We start from the raw sequence: 27,785 nt of genomic DNA on the forward strand, positions 1-27,785 counted from the left end.
AGGCGGCAAGTAGGTGAAAGGACCATGCTAGTTGGGTCGTGTTCGTAAGTCCTCCTCCCCCCACCCCTCCCCTCACATCAGCCTCTTCCACTGATGGCGTGGTTACGAGGACCAGAGGTGAGGTTGGAACAAGGGGCCCAAGAGGGAAGGTCCCTGAGGCCAAAGACACACTTGTTCTGTTGAAGGGGAACAGGGCAAGTACGCAGGCCACAGCTGCAGCTTTCCAAATAGCCTGCTGAACAGCTACAACTTTTACCTGCACTTCTTAGGCAGAGCACACGCGCGGCCAGTCGGGAATCATAATCATACTGGGTATCACCATTGGGTGACTGACTACGAGTGACAGATCACTGTCACCCCAGTGAAAGCCCAGTCATCCCTTTCTATCTATAAGCATCTCTCGTTTGTTATATCATATTTTCTACTTATTCCATGTATCCTCTGCATGTCCCATAAGTTAATAACTGACTACCTATTTTGAACACATCTTATGAATTCTACCTAAGTCTCCCATGCTACTTGTTTAATCATTCTCTATTTTTTTAAATTGAAATATAGTTGATTTACAATGTCATGTTAGTTTCAGGTGTACAGCACAGTGATCCAGATAGTATATCTATCTATTCTTTTTCAGAGTCTTTCCCTTACAGCTTATTACAAAATATTGAGTACAGTTCCCTGTGCTATAGAGTAGGTCCTTGTTGGTTATCTATTTTATATACAGTACTTTGTTAATCCCAACCTCCTAATTTATCTCTCCTCCCACTCCTTTCCCCTTTGGTAACCATAAGTTTGTTTTCTGAGTCTGTGGATCTATTTCTGTTTTATAAATAAATTTATTTGTATCATTTTTTTTTTAAGATTCCACAAAAAAGCAATATCATAGGGTATTTGTCTTTCTCTGTCTGGCTTATTTCACCTAGTATGATAATCTCTAGGTCCATCCATGTTGCTGCAAATGGCATTATTTCATTCTTTTTTATAGCTGAGTAATATTCCACTGTATATATTTACCAAATCTTCTTTATCCATTCATAATCATTCTCTATTCTTAAACATCCTATGAGTTTTGCCTATATTTCAAAAGCTCTTCGTTCACTTACTATCAATACTTCATACTTCTTAAGACTTGCATGCATCCAGTTTGTCTGTTTTGTCTTTTATAGCAAAATTGAATATTCTCAAATACTACAGCAAATGCATATTACAAATAAAGACTGTTTGGAGGGTTTTTGCCAAAGTGGAGGCTATAGATAATGTGGTTTTGACTTAAGGAAGTGACAGTAGAGATTCAAGAGCAATTCCATAAGATGAAGTGAGCAGAAATGACGACTAATTAGATGTCATAGGTGAATACGATGGGCGGATCCTGTTGGCTGGCTGACCTAACATCCATTCCATCCGCCTTCTCCCTCCTAGTGTAGAGGCTAGAAAATCTGCATACTGATTAGCAGCCTCTCTTGTTCCTGGGAATGACCAGGGGTCACAGTTCTAGCCAATGAGATATATATGGAAGTCTGCTAAGGAATTCTATGAAAGCAGTTGCTTCTCTTAATAACAAAAAGGATAGAAATAGCTGGAACTGTCCCTCCCATCATCTTCCTGTCTTAGAGAAACCAATGCTTGGAGCTGTGACAACCATTGTATTACCTACCATGATGTGAGAAGCCGCTATGCTAAGAATGGCAGAGTGGAAATATAGGAAGAGCCTGGGACTTGACATCTTTGAGCTGCTTCTTCAGCCCTGGGCTGCCAACCTTCAGACCTACTGTTATGGGAGAAAAATGAACCCTATTGTTAAACCACCACGAGCTGGATTTTCTGCTACTCATAGCCAAACACATCCTAAATTCTTAGTGAAAAGGTAATAGGAGGCAGAATAACTTAATCAAGTGGCCAGACCTTGATGCAAAGACCTTGATACAATCAAAATACAGCCTTTGTCTTAGGTAACCTAACCACGAATCGACTAAAAATTGGAAGATCTCTTACTGATATAAGGGGACAACCAGCAGTATTTTCCATAGGAGGATCCAGGCTGCTGGTGCTCAGCAAAGCAAAGTCAAGTTTCCCTTCCTCCCTGGTTTTCTAGCATCCCACAATTGCAAACTACTTCAGACTGATTAAACTAGAATTTTGGAGGTGGCGAGTCCCAAGATCAACATTTTTAAAAGCATCTTGGATAATTCTAATGAGCAGCCAGGGTTGAGAACCTCTGCTTTTAATGAATACATCTGTTTGGGGATAAGAATACAGCCACCGCTTCTACCTTCTAAACTCTACTGTTGAGTAATCTGGGTCTCTGAGCAGAAGTGGGAATTACCAGAACATTAGGAATTTACAAATACCTCTTTCCTCCTGTAGATTCATTATAATACTGTGAATCTTGAATGCAAACTACAGACCCGTGCTTCCGAGAGCATCAAGATAAAGTCCATAGAGTGACATATTGCCATTCTACTACATTTTTCTGTCAACTGTTACACGTGTCACCAAAACTCTCATCCACACAGCAAAGGGAAATCATCCCACTCCTCTCCTTCTCTCTGTAAACTTTTCTATGGTCTAGAATCCCTTCTAAGACTGAGACTTTTTTTTCCAGAGTGGAAAATGTTTCCAGTCATGTTTTTATCAAAGGCCTTTTCTGGTGTCTCAGTTCGGCCCTATCTTTGTAATGATTATAATATTTCTGACCATAAAATTCAGGTATGCAAAAATGTGAAAACCTATATTTCCATAACTGACTCTCCTTTCTGTCTTGAGACCCCATTCTATTGATTCTTGATGGCAGAACTAGAAACAAATCGATTCCAGGTAAACCTGATCCGTTCAGGGTTTTACTCCTTCCCTCCCGCCTTTGCCCTGGGGAGTTGGAGGGAGACTGATAGAACATCTGGACACAGAGGGGGCTCATCTGGTCCTTGATTATCATCTGTCCATGCTGACATCCTATGCTGTGTCCTTGTTCCTCGAAGTCGCCAATTGTCAGCCTCTCTCCCCGCTGGCATCCACGGAGGCAACTGAGTTCCCATCTGGCCTTTGATATAAGGACAGTGCTGACATCTGTTCTTGGGCCCCCTCTTCCCAATACGAAGCATCTGTTAGTCTGCCAGGCCTCCTTGAGGTACTTCTGTACCCATCTCAGACAAGCATGGATGTACTCCGGGCCACTCTGGGCTGCGGGAGACTCAGGACTAACCTGCTATGCTGAGATTTCTTCTTCCTGACTTGCACACTAGGGCAAAGTGTGAGACAATCTCAGACCTTCATCATTTTCCTGGGACCCCTGCCCCGGGAAGAAAAGTCAGACTCTCAGCCCTTGAGCACCACCCCCCATTCCCATTAGCCCAGAGAGGGGCCAGCACAGGACTGACCCTTAGAGACACACAGCAGTGTTTTCCCTCTTCTCCCTCATTCCCAGGCCATGGGATCTTCATCTGTCAGAGTAAATAGGAGAAATGCTGGCTCAAAGTGTGGGGATAGACTAGGGGCAAAACCCAGTAATCTTTAAACATATATTAATTTTAATTAAATTTATTAAAGTTTATTTAATAAGTTTTAATTAAATGTGTTAAACTATTTACATTAATTAATATTACATTACATTAATACTTTAAAAATATTATTCTACCATGCCTCGTTGTAAACCTGGAAAGTCTGCATCCAGTTCACTCTTCATCAAGAAAAATTGATGCATTAAAAAACTAGATACAAAAAAACAGGATTATTTTCTAATAATGGGAATATCAATGCTTACTTTTTCTCTTATATCCCCCTTCCTACATTTTTCAAATTTCTGCTGTGAACTTCTTTGCTTTATGTTTCTATAGTAAACACATCTGGAAAATGTCCAACTAAATGTCTGCTGAAGAGAAAAGGCATAAAGGAAAAGATTGATAAATCTGATCACATAGCAATGAAAAGTTAAATAAGGCAAAAAAAAAACCTTCCATAAACAAAGTAAAAAGACAAATGACAGATTAAAGGAAAAAATTTCTCACGTGACAGAAAAAGGATTCATTCTAAGGAGAAAAAAAAAAAAAAAAGGTCATGAAGAACCTAGTGGCAAGACGGGAATAAAGACACAGACCTACTAGAGAATGGACTTGAGGATATGGGGAGGGGGAAGGGTAAGATGTGACAAAGAGAGAGAGTGGCATGGACATATATACACTACCAAACGTAAAATAGATAGCTAGTGGGAAGCAACCACATAGCACAGGGAGATCAGCTCTGTGCTTTGTGACCACCTAGAGGTGTGGGATAGGGAGGGCGGGAGGGAAGGAGATGCAAGAGGGAAGAGATATGAGAACATATGTATATGTATAACTGACTCACTTTATTATAAAGCAGAAACTAACACACCATTGTAAAGCAATTATACTCCAATAAAGATGTTAAAAAAAAAAAGAAAGAAAAAAGATTCATGAAGAAAATTAATAGGCAATAGGCAAGCTGTATAAAACTATTTAACATATATAATAGGGTATCAGAAAAAAAAAGCAAAAGGCCAAAAACGTAAAAGAACCTCACTCAATTACAGAAATGCAAATCGAAACAAAACAGAGATATCATTATTACGTAGATTTGCAAAGTGAAAAAAATGTATAAAACTCAGTAAATGGTTAGGGCATACAGATATTACATTTCTTAAGGATATAAACTTGAGTGACTTTCTGGGGAGAAATTTGGCAAATCGATCAAAATTTTAAATGTATTTCTAGAACCCCTTGCAAAAGTATGTACACCAACTAAATAAGGACATGAACAGGATATAAACAAGCAGAATCATTGCAGGAGTGTCTGTAACAGCCAAACAAAAAACGATAAAAAAGTGGAAACAGCTTAAAGGACCATCCAAAGGAGATTGGTTAAATAAATTCTTGTACATTGATATAATCAAATACCGTACAACTGTGTGAAACAAACATGAATTGATGTGTCATATTCTAATATGGAAAATCCTCCAAGATATATTATTAACTGAAAAACCAATGTACAGGACAGGGTGAATAGTATAATGATCATTTTCTTGTAAATAAAATATATTATGCCCTTGCGTGGAGACGGGGACCCAGCACAGCCAAAAATAAATGAATAAATAAATAAATAAATAAATAAATAAATAAATAAAATATATTATGTAATTATCAGTGTTTATGTATTCACAGAAAATATTTTGGAAGAGTAAACAGAACTGTTAACAATTTCTCTACAGTTTGAATATTCTAACCAAGCTCATGTTTAAAATTTATTGTTTAATGTCAACCACAATTACCTACCTGTGGAATTACAGATAATTACAGATAATTCTATTTTCATATAGGATTTCAGTTTTTAAAAATGAGCATTCAGTTAATAAAAAGAGCAATAATATATAGAATTTCATGAAGTCCATTCATCCTGATCATTGGTTCTTTTTTTTTTTTTTTTGGCTGTGTTGGGGCTTTGTTGCTGCCTGCGGGCTTTCTCTAGTTGCAGCGGGCAGGGGCTACTCTTCATTGTGGTATGCGGGCTTCTCATTGCGGTGGCCTCTCTTGTTTCGGAGCACAGGCTCTAGGCGTGCGGGCTTCAGTAGTTGTGGCACGTGGGCTTCAGTAGTTGTGGCTCACAGGCTCTAGAGTGCAGGCTCAGTAGTTGCAGCACACAGGCTTTAGTTGCTCCGCGGCACTTGGGATCTTTCCGGACCAGAGCCCAAATCCGTGTCCCCTGCATTGGCAGGCGGATTCTTAACCACTGCACCACCAGGGAAGCCCTGATCATTGGTTCTTAATGAATGTGATAAAAGTTGTAGCTCTGAGCTGTCCAATGCAGCAGCCACATGTGGCTATTGAGCACTTGAAATGTCTTGTCCCAATTGTGATGGGCTGCACATATGTAACACACATCAGATTCTGAAGACTTACTATGAAGAAAAGAATGTAACTGATCTCTAAGTAGTAGTTTATATTTATTACATGTTGAAATAATATTGGGGTGTATTAGATAAATAAAAGTAATTTCATCTGTTTCTTTTTTTATTTATTTTATTGAAGTATAGTTGATTTACAGTGTTGTATTAGTTTCTGCTGTACAGCAAAGTGATTCAGTTATACAGTTATATATATAAGTATGTACATATATATACTTTTTAATATTCTTTTCCATTATGGTTTATTACAGAATATTGAATATAGTTCCCTGTGCTATATACATAGGACCTTGTTGTTTATCCATTCTATATATAATAGGGCATCTGCTACCCCCAAACTCCCAATCCCTCACTCTCCTACCTCCCCTCCCTTTTGGCAACCACAAGTCTGTTCTCTATGTCTGTGAGTCTGTTTCTGTTTCATAGATAAGTTCATTTGTGTCATATTTTAGTTTCCCACCTATTTCTTTTTTACTTTTTAAAATGTGGTTACTGTAAAATTACAAATTTTTAAAAATTTGAAAATTATGAATGTCATTAACATTATACTCATAATATTTTATTATGAATTCTATTATTCTAATATTATTCTATTCTATTGGATAGCACTGCTATGAAGTCTCTCTCCATATGCTCAAGGTATTGTTTACAGTTTTGGGGTATTCACATTCCCAAGTCCATCCATGTATCCCAAGTTAAGCAGCCCACTCCAGCTACAGATGAGGCACAACCTGCAGAGCTGTATGTTTGAACTGGTCCAGGTTGGGTCATGATAAAAATGTGTTGCCTGAGCTACACTTTAGGGTGATGCTGTCAGTCTTGATTCAGGGTCACTGTTATCAGCGTTCCTTTGGAGCTTGTTGTTTTAGCTGATGAATGGATATTTTGGTGATTTTTCTCACAGAATCTTTATGGAGGACCTTCATAAGGAAGGTAGCATCAACTAGAGTTATGTTTCTGCTGACTAATTATTTTGTTACTCTAGTAGCCAATATTTATTGAGCCTTTCTATATGCCATGCACAGTTTCACGTTCCTTACATCTCTTACCTTCCTTAATCCTCACAACAACTTGCTGAGGCAGGTGCCATGATTTTCCCCATTGAAAGCTGAGACATTGAGAGTTGTTGTTCACAGTGACTGAGCCCATAAAAGGCGTCTCCAATGCAGAAGCCCAGGTTCCAAATCTCTACACTATCTTTTATGGATGAACCCCATGAACTGTAGATCTGACCAGGCTTTCCTTTTGGTGATGGCTGCTAGGAAGCTTAGAGCATAAGAAGTATATAGGTATGGCAGCCTTACACCGTCCTCATTCCTGGCTGTGTTATATATCCTTACACTCGCATTCTTTTTTATTGACTATATTCTATTACATGGAACTACTATCATTCATATCACCAGTCCCAATTTATAGACACTGAAGTTGTTCCCAGTCTTTTGCTACTATGAACAACTGGAAGTAACATTGCTGGGTCACACTGTAGGTGATGTCAGTTTTGACTGCAGTGCCAAATGCCCTCCACAGTGTTGCACCAACTTACACTCCCTCCAGGAATACCTGAGGACGCCTATTTCCCCATACTGTTGCCATTACAATATGTATCAAACTTATTAATCATTGTCAATCTGATAAGCAAAAAATCCATACAATTTTATGTCGATTTTATTGTAAATGATGTTAAGTATATTTTCCAGTTTTAAGATCCATTTGTATTACATTTTCTATAATCAATCTGTTATATACTTTGTCCATTTTACCATTGGGTTTTTGGATTTATTGATTTGTAGGAGATCTTTATGTATTAGGAAAATTGCTCTTCCGGAAAAGCATGAAAGGAATGAGGAAAGCAGGATAGGGAAGGGGAAAGACTGGAACAAAGAAGGGCTTATGCTGCTGGCAGTCAGGAAACTTCTGAGAGAGGGAGAGAGTATTCAGCAATGACATGCTACTCAGAGGCCAAGTGAGACAAGGACAGAAAAATATCTATCATTTGTAGGGCCATCAACACGGAGGTCACTGATGATTCAACAAGAGAGGTTTCAGTGGAGAGGTGGGCGTGCAAGCCTGCCCTGGAGTGAAGAGTAAGCGAGAGGTAAAGAAGTAGAGACACTAAGTATAGCGTGCAGACACTGCAATGAGAAGCCCACGCACCACAACGAAGAGTAGCCCCTGCTCACTGTAACTAGAGAAAGCCCACGCACAGCAACGAAGACCCAATGCAGGCAAAAATAAAATTAAATTTAAAAAAAAATCAGTGAAGTATAGAGTGCAAAGTTGTCTGTCCCCTATTAAGACAAGCTGTCCTGGTGTTCCAGGAAGGAGGACCCCTTCCAGGGCCCAAGAATGGGCTCCTGTCTAACATTTGGAAATGAATTGTTCGAGGAGACACACAGAACGCATTATTGGAAAGGGGAGCCCGTCTGGAGAGCTGCAGAGTAAGGGAACCCAGCTCTGCCACGTGGCTCAGAGTCTCAGGTTTTATGGTAATGGGGTTAGTTTCCGGGTTGTCTCTGGCCAGTCATCTTGCTTGGCCTATATTTGGTCTGACTCAGTGTTCTTCCTGGTGGCACGCACATCTCTCAGCCAAGATGGATTCCAGCGTGAGGGCTTCTGGGAGGTTGGCAGGACGCATCATCTCCTCGCTCCTCCCTTTGGCCCCTCCCAAATTCTTCCTGGTTAGTTTTACAAGACATATTATGGGCTGGCGGCCCCTCCCTCCTTTCGGCCCCTCCCAAAAGGAGGGAGGGGTTAATGTTCAGAGGCAGCACCGAGTTCTTTATCAGGACCTCCTGTTACGAGACAACTCATGCAAGTGGTTATCATCATGTCTGGCCAAGGTGGACGGTTTCGGTCAACAGTTCCCTAACACTGGGATCAGTGAGTGGTTGATTGTGAGGATAACTTCTAGGACAAGGTGGGTCACTTCAGCTGAAGGCAATTCTCCAGGGAAGGGGGTAGCTGTGAGCCATCAGCAACCAATACTCACAGCAGCTGGGAAAGGATGCTCCGACCTGGTCACGGGGATTGGGTGGACCAACAAAGTAATGTCTGCCACGGGAGGTGAAAAGGAGTGTTTCATTTTGGACATAGTGTGAAATATGTGAGATATCAAGGGTCAAGTAAGCACCGGGAAAGTCTATAACTGGGAAAAGAGGTCTGTACTGAATGTATAAGTTTAGTAGTAGTAAGCATATAGATAGTATTTATTAAATTATGCAGATATCTCTGTACTGATACAGAAAAAGCTCTAGCATATACAGTAAAGGGAAAAAAGCAAGAGGCAGAATAGTGTTTGATACTGCCTTTTGTGTAAGAAAGGGGAGAAATAAGAATACACACACATACACACACACACACACACACACACATATACTCATACATATGCGTACATTTGCACATACAAAAGGAAACACTGGAACATACAAGGAAGAATACAAAAGGGTTTACCTGAAGGGTAAAGGGGTAGGGGGGGATGGGGACAGGAGCAGACATGAAACTTCTTAAAGTATTTTAATATAATTTCCATTGTTATTGCCTAAAATAAATACAATTTAAAAAAATTTTTAAAGGAAGGAAAGCCATGTGCATAGTTGAGATCTTCTGTGAAGAAAGAAAAGAAAAGAGAAGAGGTCCCAGATCCAAAGCCTGAAGAAAATCAATGTTTAGAATTTTGATTGTGGAGGAAGGACCAACAAAATGCAAGAAGCAGGTAAGAGGTTAAAGGAGAAAACCAGGGATAAGTGGTGTTAGGATTCCATTCATGGAGGTGGTGGTATGTGAGCCATTGTTAAACCATTGAGAGCTTGATATTGGCCATGATAGGAGTATTTATTTACACTGTGGAAGAAGGAAAATGCTACACATCAGGGCTTTTCCCCCTCCTTGGAGCCAGTTTACCAGCACATCACTGCATGGAAGTCAGGAAACTACTGAGAGAGGGAGAGAGTATTCAGCAATTAAATGCTACCCAGAGGCCAAATGAAACAAGGACAGAAAAATATCTATCATCTGTAGGGTCATCAACACGGTGGTCATTGATGATTCAATGAGAGCAGTTTCAGTGCAGAGGTGGGTGTGCAAGCCTGCCCTAGAGGGAAGAGTGAGTGAAAGGTAAAGAAGTAGAGACACTATGTACAGGCAACTCTTCCTATCAGTTTTGCTGGAAGGGTAAGAATGAAATCAATAAGTTAGTGATTTGGGATCAAGGAAGGGAAATGTATGCGTTTTAAGGTGAATAATCTTGAAACTAACATGTACACTGATCCGATTACCCCAGGAGAGAGAATGTTGAAGAGAGAGGGAAAAGACTAGTGCATTGCCCTTGAGATAGTATCCCCAGCACACACAGAGGGACTCTTATTTCATAGGAAGGACATTTCTTCCATTTGAGAAGAAGTTTCCAAGCAGCATCTGTGATGGGGCGGTGCCCAGATACACAGGCCCTGCCAACTCCCTGCCTGTGAAAGTTCATTACCAACACCTTGACATTCTTAAGACAGAGTGCGCACATATGCCTTTCTCTGAGACATGTAACCAATTAGTACATAAATTTCTGCGTGTCCTCAATATCTCACAGGCAGCCTGAAAACTCAGAATTCCAGCCATGGAAAGAAGGGAACCTGCTAAAGAGTGTAAATAACCTAGGCAAATGAGTTCTCAAAAGAGGGTTAGAGGTAGTTATGTGTCAAGATTTCACTGTCTGCCACTTTTAGATTACAGATGACTTCAACAAAGTGCTAATGTTTGATTAATGCTTTCTTGCTTTTAGTAGTTCAGCTAAAAGCACAGCTTCCAGTGAACAGGTGGTACATTAATTGAAACATAAAAGAAAGAGACTGAAAATGCTTGGGATGAGGAGAAAGGCCTTTAGAAGATGGAAGTGGTGATTACCTTAATTGTTTCAAAAAAGCAAAGACTGATTTTTCATTCAGAGGAAGGGGCCCCAGCCACAGTAGCAGTTTTCCACCATCTTCCAACCATTTTGCAGTTGTAGAGACAAGTGCCTTTGATGAATCACACTTGAATGGGGTTCTTGCTATGCTAACTGGGTGTTGATAGAGTTATGCAGTGGAAATAACAAGGCCTTTGGATAAAACACCTAGTACCTTACCTGGGATGAACAATATCAATTATTTTATTATTATTATTATTATTACTATTTAGTCACTCATTTCTGAAAATTCTGTTGTTGCTCTGTTATTACCTAAATGTGTGAGCATGACATGTGACTTGCATTCTTCACCAACCTGCTATCAGAGGTGAATTTTCCAGTGGTTAATAACTGTAACTGTTACGTGAATGATGAGTTCCTATTTGCAACTCTGCTGGATTTTAAGATATTTCCATTCAAATTCAAATGAAGAGGTCTGTCTGTGTACATTGTATCCAGATCTGTGTCTGTTGTAACTACATCTGACCAATTGGCAGCTTCTTGCATTTCCTGTGGTGTTAAAGTGCATCTGAAGAGTTTCGCACTGGTGTTTGGTACTCAGCCACGTTGTTCTCAGTAGCAATATATCATTAGGACAGATTTCTCTCACCCTATTTGGAAAGATGTCTTAGGACAGGCTTTTGGGGAACAACACCTGAGACTGGGATTCTTGTGTAAGCAATTTGTTGACAGAGTGAGAGAGTAATCTTGGGGAAAACCTGTAAGGGAGTGAGAGAAGCAGAATTGGGGAAGGAAATTTTTTTTTTTTTTTTATAAATTTTATTTATTTTATTTATTTATTTTTGGCTGTGTTGTGTCTTCGTTGCTGGGCATGGGCTTTCTCTACTTGCGGTGAGCGGGGGCTACTCTCCGTTGCGGTGCACGGGCTTCTCATTGCGGTGGCTTCTCTTGTTGCGGAGCACAGGCTCTAGACACGCGGGTTTCAGTAGTTGTGGCACACGGGCTCAGTAGTTGTGGCTCGCGGGCTCTAGAGCACAGGCTAAGTAGTTGTGGCGCACGGGCTTAGTTGCTCCGTGGCATGTGGGATCTTCCCAGACCAGGGCTCGAACCCGTGTCCCCTGCATTGGCAGGCGGATTCTTAACCACTGTGCCACCAAGGAAGCCCGGGGAAGGAAATTTTTAAGAAAATGTGTTGTCTCAGGAGAAGTCTAGCCTCATCCTTACCTCACGGAGAACTCTGGAGCACGAGTTGTACCACAGTTTGTTCTGCCTGAGGCAAGGGGGCTGGACTTGTATACCACACCCTGTCAGTCAGTCACGCGTTACAGACCACCCTCCCTGGAGGGGCGTCATAACCTCCCTGGCTTCTGTGGGTAAGGGCTCTCCCACTGGCTAGGGGCAGGTGCCCAAAGAAAGAGGCAGCTGTGAGCTGCTTTGAGCAGCCAACACCCACAGCAAATGGAGTGGGGTGGGAGCTCCAGCCTAGAAAAAGAGGATCTGGGTGGGATACCAATAGCATCTGCCTCAGAGGACAAATGGCAGTGGTGATTCCAACCCCAGACCATCATCCAGGAGCAGATCCAGCAGGGAATGCAAGTTCCCCTGAGCCAAGCCATTTGGATTGCTGTTGGCAGTTCTTGAATGCTCAGTCATGGGATGTCTCGGTAATGAAAATAGAACTGCCAAGTAATACCAATTGATTCACGGGCTAGAGTTACTGAGATGTTCAGCCCACAAGCTTACTGTTTCTGTTCCCCCGTTTAATGGTTGTTAAATATTTTTTTAGGGAACTCCAGGTAGAAAACAACGTATCAAATGCACAATTCTTATGCTAGAAATGCTTGCATTTCACAAAGTTTGATGCCATTAGGAATTGTCCATGTAAGATGATAAGGATGACATCATGATATGAGCTTAGCTGTCTTTTAGAATTTAAGTCTCACAGGGCAAAACCCTGGTTAGGATGAGTAACATGAGGAAAGGCACAGGACAATTTGCTAAGTACATGATGTTGTATTGTTAGGAGAGGAAGAAGTATATTGTGGGCTCTGTGTTGTCAGTGACCAAAGGTTACTTGAGTAACCCATTCCCCGAGGTTAACAGATGAGCTTCAGATGAGCAAATAACACAAATCAATACTTGCTTCAGCTGCATATGAATCACAGAGTGAGACTCCCTGCAGATTTCAATGTTCTCCTTCTACCTACTACTGAAAATGCTTTCTTAAGCCATGGATCTCATGACCTGAAAGGTCCATTATGAAATTTCTTGTTCATGATCCATGTTCCTGGCCAGGTAGGACTAGGATACAGAATGCAGAACCTGAATTCAGAAGTTTGCTCACCTGCACAGTGGCTGAGTGGTGAAATTTCTGGGCAGGATACAAGTACACTAAAGAAGAAACCTGGGCCGAGAGTGCCAGGGTTGAATTCAGGTTGAGGAGAGAGAGTGTTTTGTCTTGTGACTAAAAAGACTACTCTCCGTGAGACAGGAATCAAAGGTTCCAAAGAGAACAAATGGGGAGAAAGATGACTAGGTGCCTAAAGAAACGATAGCAGTCATCCCGTGGAAGCATTTGGAAGGCAAGAACCGTGTCACTTATTTTTCTTAAAACTGCCCATCTCTGCACATGGAGGGAACATGCCTAACTAAGCTAGAAGCTCTTTGACATATTTGATTTTTCCATTGTCTTCTGAAATGCCTGCTGTTTTTAGTAAGAGCTTACTAAGTACATGTTTAATTAATATTGTGTTATTATTAATGTTCTGTAGGCCAATTCGTTTTAACTTATTCAAATTTAAACAGGAGATATTAACTGGGTACGTGTGTGCAAAGATAGCTTTTTGAGAAATACTATGTTTATAAATCACCTCAAGAAGCCTTTAAGTTTCTGAATTCCCACCCCTTTAATTAAATGATTCAGTGAGGAATTTTGCTTCCTGGCTTCTTTACAGCCCCAAATTTCTCAGAACAGCTTTTCTGTAGGTAAATGTAGCAGCTCTGTGGGTGCTAACCTACTGCTCTTTCCATGTCGACGAAAATAGCATGGTGATAACTGTTGTAGCCCAGTAGGAAGCATGAGAATCTCCTGGAGATCTTGGTAAAATACAGATATATAAAAACACCCTAGAGATGATTAGTTATTAGGTCTAGGGTGGAGCTCAAAAATCTCATTCCTAAGAAGCGCTCAGGTAGTTCTGATGTAGATGTGTTTCAGTAGACTACTGCCACAATGATATTGCATCACAAGCCACTCACATCTCAGTGGCAGACAACAATAAGCATCAATACTTCTCACTCACACATCCGTGGGTAAGCTGGAGTACTTTTTATCTAGGCTCCAAGCTGTTGGTTGGATCCAGATCTGCTGCACTTGTCTCTCATCCTCACTGAACCAGCATTTTACCTGAGGCAGGCTCTTCTCATGGAGAAAAGCAGAAGTATGAGATGGCAAGCAACTGCCAAGCCTCTGCTCACATCTCGTCCCCTTATATCCCATTGGCCAAAGGAAGTAACCAAAGCAGAAGTCAAGGGAGGAGAAGTATACTGTTTTCATGGAATCCTGGTGGAAGAAGTAAATATTTGATGAATGAAAATTTAATCGATTACAAGGTCATACAAAAATTCTGTACATTGAAAAGCACTAGAATCTCTGGAACCATCCAGGAAAGGTGAATGCAAGGTCAACTGTTTGTTTAGTAGGTGATTCAACAAACATTTATGAGTGACAACCAAGTGCCAGCCAGACAGGTAATTAGTTATTGTGTATCCGTAAGGAGTCCAGTCCAGAGACAGATAAGTACACAGGTAATTACAAGGCAATGTGCCAGTTACCATATAAGAGAAGTGACAATATTTATTTTTTAAAAATCTAAAACCAACCTGAAAAGCAAAATGTAATATTCTCTGTGAGCCAGCAATTGTAAAGTATCCTTAAAATATGGGAAACACATAGAATTGGGTTGTAAGATGAAATTGAGTCCCAGAGTACTCTCTGGAGAAGACTGCTGCAAGTAATGGAAGCGGCTCCTGGAATGTTCCAGGCTCACAGGTTGTAGAAACAAGGGCAAGAGGAGGCCCAGGATACCATTAGCTTAGCAACCAGCAAAAGTCTCAGAGACGGCATTGATTGGCCCAGATAGGGGCACACCATTCCTGTGATACTAGTTGGCCCAGTATAGATCAGAGTCTTACTCCTGAAGGGAGAAGGGGAACTTATTAGCCACATGAACAAACAGTATGGGAGGTGGTTTCCCAAGAGAATATCAAAGTACTGGCAAAAGAAATATGTCCTCCATGCTGGAATACTATATGGCTGAAATAGAGAGGTTTATTTATGAATGAATGGAGAGCACACACATAGGGATGAAGGTGTGAAAGGCCATGGACCAGTTAGGAAACTTCAAATAGTTTGGCATGATCAGAGTGCTTGGTACAAAAGGAATGGCAGAATATGAGTCTGAAAATTTGGCAGGAGTCCATTCATATTTGGTGCCAGGGAATTGGATTACTCACTGGGGCACAGAGACGTTAGAGGTGAAAGCCATGAGAGTTTGCATTTTAGAAAGGTTACTGGTGCAGCCATTTGAAGGATAGAATGGAGGAAAGCAGATGGAGAACTAAATACCAGCCCAAAAAATCTGTTGTCAGTCAGAGACCAGGTGAGAAATGACGAATCCTGAAATAAGGGAGGGGCAGTAGGGATAAGGAGCAGATGATGGTTCTGAGAGATGGGCAGGCCTTATTGACCTATGGAATGTGAGGTGGGTGGGGAGTGTGGGAGAAGGAGGGGCTAAGATGACTCCCAGGTGTCTGGATTGGCCACCATGGGCATGATGGTGCCATTCACCAAGAGAGGAGAAAAGTGAAAAGAAGTTTCTGAGTGAATGATATAAGCCCTTTTTTTTTTTTTTTTTTTTTTGATAAGCATTGGTTTATTCCTAGTTTCTCATTTTTTTCTTTTTTTCTGTATTTTTAAAACTTTTAAATTTTATATTGGAGTATAGTTGATTAACAATGCTGTGTTAGTTTCAGGTATACAGAAAAGTGGTTCAGTTATACATACACATGTATCTATTCTTCTTCCATTTAGGTTGTTACAGTACATTGAGCAGAGTTCCCTATGATATACAGTAGGTCCTTGTTGGCCATCTATTCTAAATATAGTAATGTGTATATGAATAAGCCCATCTTTAGACATGCTGATTTCAAGGGTACCGTAGAGCATCCAGGTAAAGATGTCCCACAGAAAACCTGGGGTCTGGACCGAAGTCTCACTTTTCTTCTGCCCAGGGAGAGCATTCCATATTTCATTAAACATTTCTAAAAGGAATGTTTTAGACAATCCTCATACAACAGAGTGTTTAGTGCTTACTAACTTAACAAAGGAGGGACAGCCCAGCAGAGATGGTTTTGTCCCAGGGTCTAGGATTTCAACTCACCCAGCTCTCTCTAATAAATGTTACCCTCTTGTTTCATTAGCCAGAATAACATTAGTTATGAAATTTGTTACAAGGAAAGAGACTGAAATACATACCCCTAGAGAGTTAGAAATATTAAGGTACACAGAAAGGTGTTTGGGGAAATAGGCTGCCCTCAATTTAAAGGGCTTATGTGGCCAAGGGTTGCTGGGGGAGAGACAAAAGAACTCACAGGCCCTGAGTTGAGGTTCCACTCTGGCCGGAACCTCAGCTCTCTCGGCTCTGAAAGCCAGAGCATCTATTTCTTTCACTGGCTTGTGCAACCTTCTTCTTCATCTGTTTCAAGGCTCAGAGTTGGCCGTAGTGATAAATAGTAAGAATTGGGACTAATGGCCATAAACATTGATGGAAAATGACGTTCTAATTCCCTGGGGAACTCAGTTCTGCACCTGCTTCAGTGCAGGAAGCAAAGGAGTACAAAAGAGGCTCTCACCCCAGATTCTTTTTCCCCACTCTGAAAAGGTGAAGCCTAGGTTGAGGAGAACTTTCCTCTCCCACGACAAAAGCTGAAAACTTAAACCCACCTTGTGCCTAACCACCAGTCTTTCTGGAAAACCTTCCCTTCTTTGTCTCTTTGTATTCCCCAGCTATTGGAACTGCAGTGCTCAGAGAAGTACCTGACCTTGTTTGTCAGATGAGAAACAGAAAATGCTGACCCTGAATTCCTTGATTTGCTCCCGCTGCTAACCTAGCAGTACTGCAGAATCTCAGACACTTCAGCAGCCTAGGCAGGCTGGGGGTATAGAATAATGAGTGCATATAGCTCCTTGACCAGAGCCTTCTCTTCCCTCTGGAGGGATGGAGGCCTTTAGCAAGGAGTAAGCACAAAAGGGAGTGATATGCAGGCGTGGCCAGGATAAAGGCCAGTTTCAGCCAATACTGTTTGACTTGCTGGTACTGTTTCTACTCAGAATGGCTTTTCTGCTCTGTTGTGTTATCTGGGTCCTGCCACTAATTTTGTCGGGGGAAGAAAGTGAGCCCACAAGGGCAGAGGCAGTATCTCATTCATTTCCAGAACTTAACACAGAACCTAGATTTAAAGAGGCAGAGATTGTGGGGAGGACATCTTTTGCAAATCTGAAAGCTTTTACTTTCAATTTGCAGAAGAGAAATACCGGTTTGAAGATGTTAAGAGACTGGTTGAAAACACAAAGCTAATCAACAGCAGTGTCTCAGTTGGGCAACTTTGTAGATAAGCAACAGAATACAACTCTGGCATATTTAACCAAGAATATCATTTATTAGAGGGATATAGAGAGGATGGAAATCTAGAAACCCGAGTCAGAAAAAACTCCTGTCCTAATAGGAGTTAGGACAGATACAAAGAGAGCAGGGATTTCTCAACCATCTCACTTAGGAGTCAGTTTACACCAACATTTTTTACCACCTTTGCCACCACTCTGCTTAAGATGGTCCATGTCCTAACAGAAAGTTTTGGATTGGCCAAGCTCACTTCCGCATGTCCACCACTTGGAGAGGGGTGGGCAAGACACTATCTCCAAGACTTAGAGTCCCATCAAGTCAACATACAGTGGGGAAAGGAAATTCCCCCGAAAGAAAATAGGGTGTTGTTAGAAAGAGAGAACGGGTGCTGAGTGGCTACCACATTTAAACGTCCACCAGCTCATGAACATTTGAGACCAAAGTTTGCATTCTTTCTTTCCCTAGACCAGCATGGTATAAGCAGAGGTTCTCAACCAGTGGTGATTTTATCCTGCTAACCCCAGAGACATTTGGCAATGTCTAAAGACATTTTTGGTTGTTGGGAAGAAGTGTTATTGGAATTTAGTGGACAGCAGCCAGAGATGCTGTTACTAATCCTGCAGTGCACAGGACAGCCCTCCACAAAAAGGAAGTACCCAGCCCACAGTGTCAGCAGTGCCACGTTGGAGAAACTCTGGTATAAGCAAAGACAGGGAACTGAGATAATACACTGTGTGTTTAAGAAAATTCAATAATTTAATTTGGTGAAAGTATGGATTACATGTAGAAAAGTTGGAGGGGGGGATAAAACTTAAAAAAAGAAAGTTTCAGACCAGATTTTGTGGGGTCTCGAATCACAGGCTAAGTTGTCTAAACTATGTTTAATAGGACTGGGTGCTTTGTAGCCCCAAATTATATCTTAATTGCCTGGGCCTGGCATATGTCTCTATTTACTGTGGAGTTTATCTCTAGGAGACATTTGGAGCACAGGACTGAATGCCATGAGACTGTCAATGACAAGACCCCATCAGTGTGCCCTTGTCCTGGGCAAACTCTCAGGGTCTGTCCCAAGAGTTTAGCTTCTCTGTGCTTCTCGCATCTCTCTGGCATATGATTTTGGAAAAGTCATTGCTTCTTAGTGTGGATGTTCCTGCTAAAGAGATTAACACTATTATCAACATTCTTTCAAGTAATATAGCTACCAAATGATCTTTATTCTTTCAGAACAAGCTGTTTTTAAAATTAACATATTCCACTGGTTCCCATTTTTTTTTCACACCTCCGAAATCAGGATGTACTTACAATCAATAGTATGTCCCACTTTAATCAGTAGCACTTTTTTCTTTGAGATATATAAAATTATGGAGCTTAGAAGCAATGGCACTTTAAATTCAATGAAATATAATATATTTATTTTCCTCTCATTTGTCACTGGTTAAATTTTATTCATACACATTTTAAAGAACTGGTTGTTGGGAGTGTATGTGGGTATTAGGGTCGAACTCTGGCAGAATGCTAAGAAATACACAGAATATCGTGATGGAACTGGCCCTTCTCCGTCATCATTATTTTATAATTAGAAATACAGCTCTTATGTTGAACAGAAGAGGTTTTGTAACATGCAACCATCTCCCCAGTGGGAACATCCAGGGCCTGCCCCCAGTGAAATGTTTCATCTGTGTTTCAAAGCCTTTAAAGAGTATGTGAAAGAAACGTTCATTCAGGTCAAATTGCATTGGCATATGCTTTGGGGCTGTTCTTATTTTATACAGACTTCCTTGGTCCATCATTAGATAATTGTATTTGTACAAAGGAAATGGAGTAAAATTTCCTCCTGCATCCTTTCTCTGTTTCTCATCTTTAGCCTCTAAGAGGTCTTCCGCCATTCCTTTGTCATCCCCATACATCAGGAAGATGAATATGTAATCCACCCTCCTGCAATGTTATCAGCCTAAGAAGCAAAGGCTTGAAATAAGACTAAAGAAGAACTGGAAATGAATAGTGGTGAGGCTTAAGCAACTGTGAATTTCCAGGAAATATTTATGAGCTGATTTAAATACTAATGAGCTGGTAATCTGACAGCAGCAGCAAGAAGACGAGGATACAGGAGCGCAAAGTCTCAGCTGAGCCGTGGGCTGTCTCCTATCTACAAAAGCTGTATAGTAGAACGGCCACATTTTAAGCCTCATGCTAAACAGACATTTCTAAATCCTGTTAAGTGAGAAATTGACATTTTCCCACTAATTTCAATTTTTTATTTCTGCCATCGTACTTACCAGTGAATTTGAATGCCATCTTTAAAAAGGTATCCGGGGCCTGAATGTAAAAATCACTTCATCTAAACCTTTTATCTCAATGACTACTATATTAGGAAAGACGCTTTCGATTTCCTTTTCTGTCCACTTTAAGAATCTGCCAGATAGCCTCTCCTTGCAAGTTCTGATGGAGCAGCATGAACGATGTCTCCAGAGTGTAGTAAGAGGTAATTTATCCGAAAATGTCTCCTGTCCCAGCCTGACTGCAGAAAATACTTCACTTGCCTATGGGTTAGAAAAGATAAAAACACTTGCTATTATAATAAAATAAATTTAACTTACAAAGAGCTTTTTACATATATTGCCTTGGGCCTGACAATCTGCTGACTTGATCCAAAATAAACAACTGGCTCTTGCATTTCTAAATCATAATTCAAAGTTCCACACACAGAATTGCTGTTAGGGCTTATTCAGTGGGGGTTTGGGGGTGAGGGGTAGAGGGTGCAGGGGGCATTTTTCCTAACATGAAGATGCTAAGACAAGGAGAAAAATAGGAGGGGCATACCAGAGAGTCTCTGGAAAACGAGTCGTCTTTAGAATTGGGGGGCTGTAAATCCCAAAAGTTAGACAGCAGAGAATCGGGTCACATCATCTAGAAACCTTGCACACGTTGTGCTGCCCCAGGGACATGGTGGCTAGAGGGCCTGGGACTAGAATGAGATCAGTGAGATACTCACCTCAGGTGCAAAAATTAAGGCAGCCCAAAAAAAAAACCCTCAATAATCAAGAAAAATACTATTTTTATGCAATATTTTAAAAAATCAAAATTAATGCAAAAATAAATAATGAATAAAAGAGCACAATTTTAAATAAAAACAGGATTCAACAATGCCATGCCAAGCCATGTTGGAGCCTGAGGCAAAAGGAATAAGGTACACCCCTATATAAATGGTTTAATGTTTCCAATTTTTTTTTCAGAAATAGATTGTGAATATATTACCGATAATTTGCTCCATTAAATACAGGAAATTGAAATTATAAAAAATTCTGCTTGGAGTATAAATCACATGTTTAAACTTAAAATAATGTTGTGAATTTTTATACACCTACTTGAACGTTCTGGTCAGAACTCTGCTGTGGCAGCGCTGCACAGAGCTGGCCCAGGAGACATGTTAAATACGTTAATATGCGAGGCTGAGTAACCAACCTGAAGACAATGTTAAGAACTCTTGTCAAAGGTGCTTTGTATTTGTGTGACTGGATGTCACGGTATGTGCGACACTTGTGGACCACTGCATTAGGATGCTACAATTAGCAGACAACCCATTGCTCATTACTTGACAATGAAGAAAATTTATTTTCATCTAACAGGAAGTCCAAAGGAAGAATGGCTGCAAAGTGGTGAATTCAGTATCTCAGTGACACCAACCAGGATTCAGGTTCTTTTCATCGTCCTGCTCTGCCAAAAATAGCAGTCGGCTTCACCTTTGGCTGGCTCGTGTCACACATAGAAAGTGGCTGTCTCAGTTCCTAGAGCCCCATGTAAATCTGACAATGCCTTACAAAATGGAAGAAGAAGTATTGTTTTTTCCCTTTTTGGTCTCATTTTAAGACAGAAGAAAACTTTCTTAGAAGCCTTCCAGCAGACCTTTCCCACATCTCATTGGCCAGAAAGAGGTCACATGCCACCATTGAAACCAGTCCCTGAGAAGAGGAATGGCAGGCTTATGTTAACGAAGATTTACCCTAAGTCACATCATAGAGGGCTAGTCACCCAAGCAAAGTTAGGGTTCTGTAACAAGGAAAATGGAGGAGATAGCTATCAGCTGGGCAGCCAGCAGTGTCTGCTACAAATGCCAATTATGAGTGGTCAGACATTGGGTAGAAAATACATCACAAAACTTTGTATCAGGCAAATCATTCATCATTACAGGAAATGACCATGATGTCATGTAAGACAAACTGCAGAAATCTTCAATGAAACTACGTAGTTAGATCCATACCTCCCAGCTGGCAGCAGGAGAAATTCCAAGTAGATCATAGAATTAAATGTGAAAACTTCACTACTATTAAATGAACACATTGGAGAACTCTATTATAATCTTGGAGTATGAGAAGGCTTTCTAATTATGACTTAAAATCAAGAAGCTGTAAAGGGAGGAAAAAAAATTCAGCATGGAATGAAAACAGCAGAAGTAAAGCCAAAAGATAACTGATTAACTGAGGGGCGGGGATTGTAACTCATATCTTAGACAACGAGCTAATCTCCCTATTGCATCAGAGCTCCTAGAAATCAATAAGGAAAAAAAGTCATCAACATATAGAATAACATAGAATGATAGGCAAAGGAGGTAAACATCCAGTTCACTAGGAAAAAAAACCAAAAATGTCCCTTAAACATATGAAAAGTTGTTCATCTTATTCATATTAAGAAAAATGAAAATAAAAACTATGCTGAGATGCCATTTTTCAGTTATCTGATCAGCAAAAGTGTGGTAACACTCTACTGACAAGGTTGTAGGAAAAGAAAGAGCCTGCGAGAGTAAAAATTGGCATAACTCCTATGCAGGACAATTTGACAGTATTTGTTAAACACCTATACCCTTTAATCCAACAATTCTGTTTCTGAGAATATATCTATGGATTCTACAGATTACACATTCTACAGATCTGTTTGTTTATCTGCAAAAAGATTTCTCAGGGCTAATATTTAACTGGAACATACACATAAAGCCCAACTGGTTAATTCATGGCCAGTATCTATCCTAAAAGGTTGATGTCCCGGATGTACTGAAATTTGAAATTTTAAAATATTATCCCTTTGGGTACGAAGAAGTCTATTTTTTTGTAGAAAAGTACTGGAGACAATCCAAACAGCCAACAAAAGTGGACTAATTAAATAAGCTTTGGTGACCCATACAACGGAATATTATGCACCTGCACAAAAAAATGAATGCATATCTGTAGGTAGTGATATGGAAAGTTCTCCCAAACCTGAAGTTAAAAAAAAAAAAAACAAGGTGCTGATCAGTATGTATAATACTCCAACTTTTGTATGAAAAAGAAAAGAAAAATAGCTATCATAATATATCAAAAATATGCATAGTTATATTTGCTTATAAATATATAAAGAAACTCTGAAGGAAACACTAGAAAAATAACAGTGGTTACCTGTATTGAGGGGATGGCAAACTGGGAGGACGAAAGACAAGGATAAGAGGAAAATTTTTCACTAAAAATCATTTATTTTCCTTCTGATTTTGAACTATGTTAATATATTTATTCGAAAGTTCAAATAAAATTTATTAAAAATCTGTAATTGTTTACTGTTGCCTACAGTTCCAGTTCCAAATCTTTAACTTGGGATTCAAGACAAATCATAAATTAGCTTGAATCAACGTTTCCATGGCGAATTCCTACCAATTTCTCCTCACCCCTACCCCCAACCCCTGCCATCCACATACACACAGAACTGCCTTCCCTGGATCCTCTCCCTAAAGATAATCACTGTTAACAGTTTTCACTTCAGAAAAAAATATAATATGCATATGCCTACATTTATATTAGCTACATAACACTTTTGGAAAATTTTACACCTGTTATCATGTTTTTATTTATTACATGTTTTAAAGATTTTTCTGTATCATGAATTTTTTTTCCATTTATTTATCTATTTTGTAACCTTTATGTATCAATACATATGGCTTTTTTTAATGCTTAGATAACATTACATCACATGGATACATCATAACTTAGTTATTTTCCTTGCTCATTTAGATTGTTTCAATTATAGTTGTTGGTACAAGCTATGCTGCAATAAATATCTTGGCATATTTTTGCCATAATATCAAAGTATAATTGTCAGGCAAATGTCATGTGCATTTAAAAGTTTGATTGATAGTGTCAGTTTGCCTTCACAAAGGCTATATCATGTATGCTTTCAAAATATGAAAATACTCCTTCTTTCCTCACTCTCTCACTAATCTTATTTTGAAACTTCTAAAAGTTGCCTGATAAGCAAAAAGTATTCCTTTTATGCTTAATTAGCATTTCCTTAATTATGAGAATGAGCATGTTTTTATATGTATATAGGAATTTTTAAAAATATTTTTTAATAAACTTATTTTATTTATTTATTTATTGGCTGCATTGGGTCTCCATTGCGCATGGGCTTTCTCTAGTTGCAGGGTGTGGGGGCTACTCTTCGTTGTGGCGCGCAGTCTTCTCGTTGCGGTGGCTTCGTTTGTTGCAGAGTATGGGCTCTAGGCGCACGGGCTTCAGTAGTTGTAGTGCACGGGCTTAGTAGTTGTGGCTCGCGGGCTCTAGAGCGCAGGCTCAGTAGTTGTGGCGCACGGGCTTAGTTGCTCCGCGGCATGTGGGATCTTCCCGGACCAGGGCTCGAACCCGTGTCCCCTGCATTGGCAGGCGGATTCTTTTTTTTTTTTTTTTTTAATTTTATTTATTTATTTTTGGCTGCGTTGCATCTTTGTTGCTGAGCACGGGCATTCTCTAGTTGCTGCGAGTGGGGGCTACTCTTCCTTGCGGTGCGTGGGCTTCTCATTGCGGTGTCTTCTCTTGTTGCGGAGCACGGGCTGTAGGCACGTGGGCTTCAGTAGTTGTGGCACATGGGCTTCAGTAGTTGTGGCATGTGGGCTCAGTAGTTGTGGCTCACGGGCTTAGTTGCTCCGCGGCATGTGAGATCTTCCCGGACCAGGGCTCGAAATCGTGTACCCTGCATTGGCAGGCAGATTCTTAACCACTGTGCCACCAGGGAAGCCCGTTAGGCAGATTCTTAACCACTGTGCCATCAGGGAAGCCCTGTATATAGGAATTTGTATTTCTTTTTCTGTGAACTGTCTATTCTACTTTCATGGAGTCAAAGGAAGCCATTTCTTCTCTTATGACTCCAGGATTTAGAGCTGCATTTAGAAAGACTTCTCCACTTCCACATCTCTCTCTCACACACACACAGAAATTCTCCTATATTTTCTCTAGTCTCTCATATATTTTTAAATGTTTAAATCTTTAATCCATCCAGACTTGACACGAGTGAGAGAGAGATAGTATATCCTAAAATGAAACATTGTAACTTAATTTCTTTCCAAATGTCCCAGTACAACCTCCTGTACAATCTATACCTTCATTGATTTTAATTACAATATTTATTATATACTCAATTCCCATAGTCATTAGGTCTTGTCTGTTCTGTTCTATTAATCTGAATATCTCTTCTCACCTAATACCACAGCATTTAAGTTACTGTAGCTTTATAGCATGTTTTTTATCTGATAAGGCTGGTCCCCACCACATAAGTCTTTCTTTTTTTTTTTTTTTTTTCCCAAAAAAGTCTCAGCTATTTCAGCACATTTAATCTTCCAGATGAACTTACAGGTTAATTTGAGGGAAATCATATTTTTATAATATTGAGTCTTTCTGACTGTAAGTCCAGTGCTCAAAATGTCACATGAAATCACGAGATAATTACTTAGCGAATCTGAGACCAGATGCTTGTGGACATTTCTGACCAGATTAGTTGTGTGAGTCATATGAATCTATGGCATAATTGTGCAATTCTCCTCTTTCTTGTGTAGACCCATGAGAATGACACGGGTATCAGGAAAACCAGGCCCAGAGCTAAAAAATAAACAGTCCCTCCATATCCTTCAGGAATTTTTTAATAGAAAAATTAATCATTCACATCCTGTCTACAGTGAGAGTGGAGCTCCAGTCACAGTCAATTCCGCTGCTCATGTGTGCTGGAGGCTGCGTGCGTCTTGGGTATAGAATTCCTGGCTTGTGGCCATAACCAATACAAGAATAAACGCCATTTAATTCCCCCCAGCTGTTCCTGGGGCCCTCCGTGGGTGGGTCTGTGGAGGGGTGTTTCATTCGATTCACGGGAAGAAACGTGCCCCTCAGTTGCTTGCACAGAGCCAGATTTGCTAGGACTTTCCAAACACACCACTGTGGGCGGAGGCCATGAAGGCTGCTCACAGCACCGACCACCCAGCCCAAGGTGTTCTGCAGGGGCTCTGACGGTTTGCTGCAATGCTCTAAACTTGCATTTCATTTCACACTGAAAAACCAGTGCTTTGTGTTCAGTGTAAGATCTTCGCAATGTGTGAGGTTAAGGAGACATCTTTACCTATCTAAATAAATGAAGCATTGGACATGATTAAATAGAAGTTACACTTTACATAGTATTAAAGGTGACATCCATCTATGTAAATTAGTGTAACGGAAGAGAATGTAATGTTCCTAATCCAAAAATATAGACCTTCTTTGCTTGCCATAGGCTACTAAATTGATATTTTGTAGTTGTGTGTTTAGGTGCCGCTAAAGTAATTTTAGTTTCTGCAAAGAGTAGTCATTTCCCAATTCACATCAGATAATTCCAGTGCTGTAGTTCAAAAAGATCCTTCTTCCCTTGAAAAACAAAGGCAAGGGACCCTGTATGGTTTGCTCTCTTGTTGTTTTATTTTGTTTTGATACGTCTCAAGACTATGATAGAAGGTTTAGGAATTGTGCACCATGTTCAAGGTTATACCAAGAGAGGCTAATGTGGCCAAAACCATGTGACGTGGTAGGGTTGGAGGTTCTTTGGGGCTGAAATATGGCTGAATGAGCTTCGAACAGCCCCAAACCAAGGGTTCCCTCCATTTTTGCCTCTGGTAGGCAGAAACTATATGGGGACCAGAAGGACAGAGAAAGAATCCTTAATGAGAACCCACTTAATACAAGGTGCATATTTGATCATAGTTAATCTGCACCAGACCCTGCTTTGAGAACTAAGTCTCACTATTTAAGTTAGCTGTATGCATTTTAACTCATTCAGCAAACTCAGTTCCAACATGGGAGATCCGTAGGCTAGCCAACCCATGTCTTAGGAAAGGAAACATATTCACTGAGTGTCTACTGTGTTTCGGACCTTTGTTAAATAAGACTGCTGTTCACAGTTCCTAGCCCACCATGTTAGCGTTTCAGTATTTCAAATTTTTATTGTTACATATTTTTAAGTATTCAATTAAAAAATATATTGCATAGTCTATAATACTTAGAGAAAAGAAAGTTGGAAATTTCCCCAAAGGAGACGTTTTAAATACAAAAAAAGAATATCTTCTGAGATCTACATGCTGCAATCGAAAGGGTTTTAGAATGTTTCTCAAGCCCTACAGTGCAGCACGTCATAGGAGGGGATCTTCCTTCCAAGGGACATATTTCAAATCACAAATAACAAGGTGCGGTGCTGGGGAGAGACTGGCTTGGACATGGTTGACTTGGATGTGCTTGATTGAGTGCCGCTCACCATGCATTCAATCTCATTCTCTGTGCTTCCCCACAACAGAGGCTGGAAAGCTGAAATCTACACTTTCCAGACTCTCCTGATGCCAGAGTTCTAGATGCCTCATGGGCTCTGGTGACTGGATGCACTTTGGTTTGGTTTGGAGTTTGGGAGTGAGGCTGAGAGCATCTTCCTGTGACTTTCTGCTGACAAACAAGGTCTCAGTGTGTCAAGAAGCAGGTGGTGGCTGGACTCAGACTTCGAATTTCTGGACTCCAGCTTTAAGGGGCTAGAGAGGAAGCTGTGTTCACTTTGGCAGTGCTTCCTGGTCCCTAGAGCCCCACTACAGCAGTGTGTTCTTTTTTTTTTTTTTTTTTTTTTTTTTATTTATTTTTATTTGTTTATTTTTGGCTGCGTTGGGTCTCCGTTGCTGTGCGCGGGCTTTCTCTAGTTGCGGCGAGCAGGGGCTACTCTTCGTTGCGGTGCGCAGGCTTCTCATTGTGGTGTCTTCTCTTGTTGCGGAGCACGGGCTCTAGGCACGCGGGCTTCAGTAGTTGGGGCACGCAGGCTCAGTAGTTGTGGCTCACGGGCTTAGTTGCTCCACGGCATGTGGGATCTTCCAGGACCAGGGCTCGAACCCGTGTCCCCTGCATTGGCAGGCAGATTCTTAACTACTGTGCCACCAGGGAAGCCCCAGCAGTGTGTTCTTAAACTCAGTATTGCAATGGCTGCCGCTGATCCCTGCTCCTCCAGCCCTTCC

At 40.6% G+C, this 27,785-nt stretch overlaps 1 protein-coding gene and 1 long non-coding RNA gene across 7 annotated transcripts in view; one reads left to right on the forward strand and one right to left on the reverse strand.

Annotated features, from left to right (window-relative positions):
• The window catches only part of LOC309657854 (uncharacterized protein), a 161,069-nt gene that overhangs the window by 77,903 nt on the left and 55,381 nt on the right, over window positions 1-27,785 (forward strand). For 3 of the 6 annotated variants that reach the window (XR_014261920.1, XR_014261921.1, XR_014261922.1), the window contains one exon: window positions 9,484-9,623. The exons of the other annotated variants lie outside the window; for them this stretch is intronic. The gene's annotated coding sequence lies outside the window, so the exon portion shown is untranslated. The remainder of the gene's footprint in view (window positions 1-9,483; window positions 9,624-27,785) is intronic. 6 annotated transcript variants of the gene reach the window in all.
• Window positions 6,000-27,785, reverse strand: part of LOC309657874 — a 29,109-nt gene continuing 7,323 nt past the window's right edge. Inside the window, exon 2 of the long non-coding RNA XR_014261941.1 lies at window positions 6,000-20,028. This is a non-coding gene — a long non-coding RNA (uncharacterized lncRNA). The remainder of the gene's footprint in view (window positions 20,029-27,785) is intronic.

This window comes from Balaenoptera physalus (assembly GCF_965194825.1).
Source record: "Balaenoptera physalus genome assembly, chromosome: 3".
Classification (NCBI taxonomy): domain Eukaryota; kingdom Metazoa; phylum Chordata; class Mammalia; order Artiodactyla; family Balaenopteridae; genus Balaenoptera; species Balaenoptera physalus.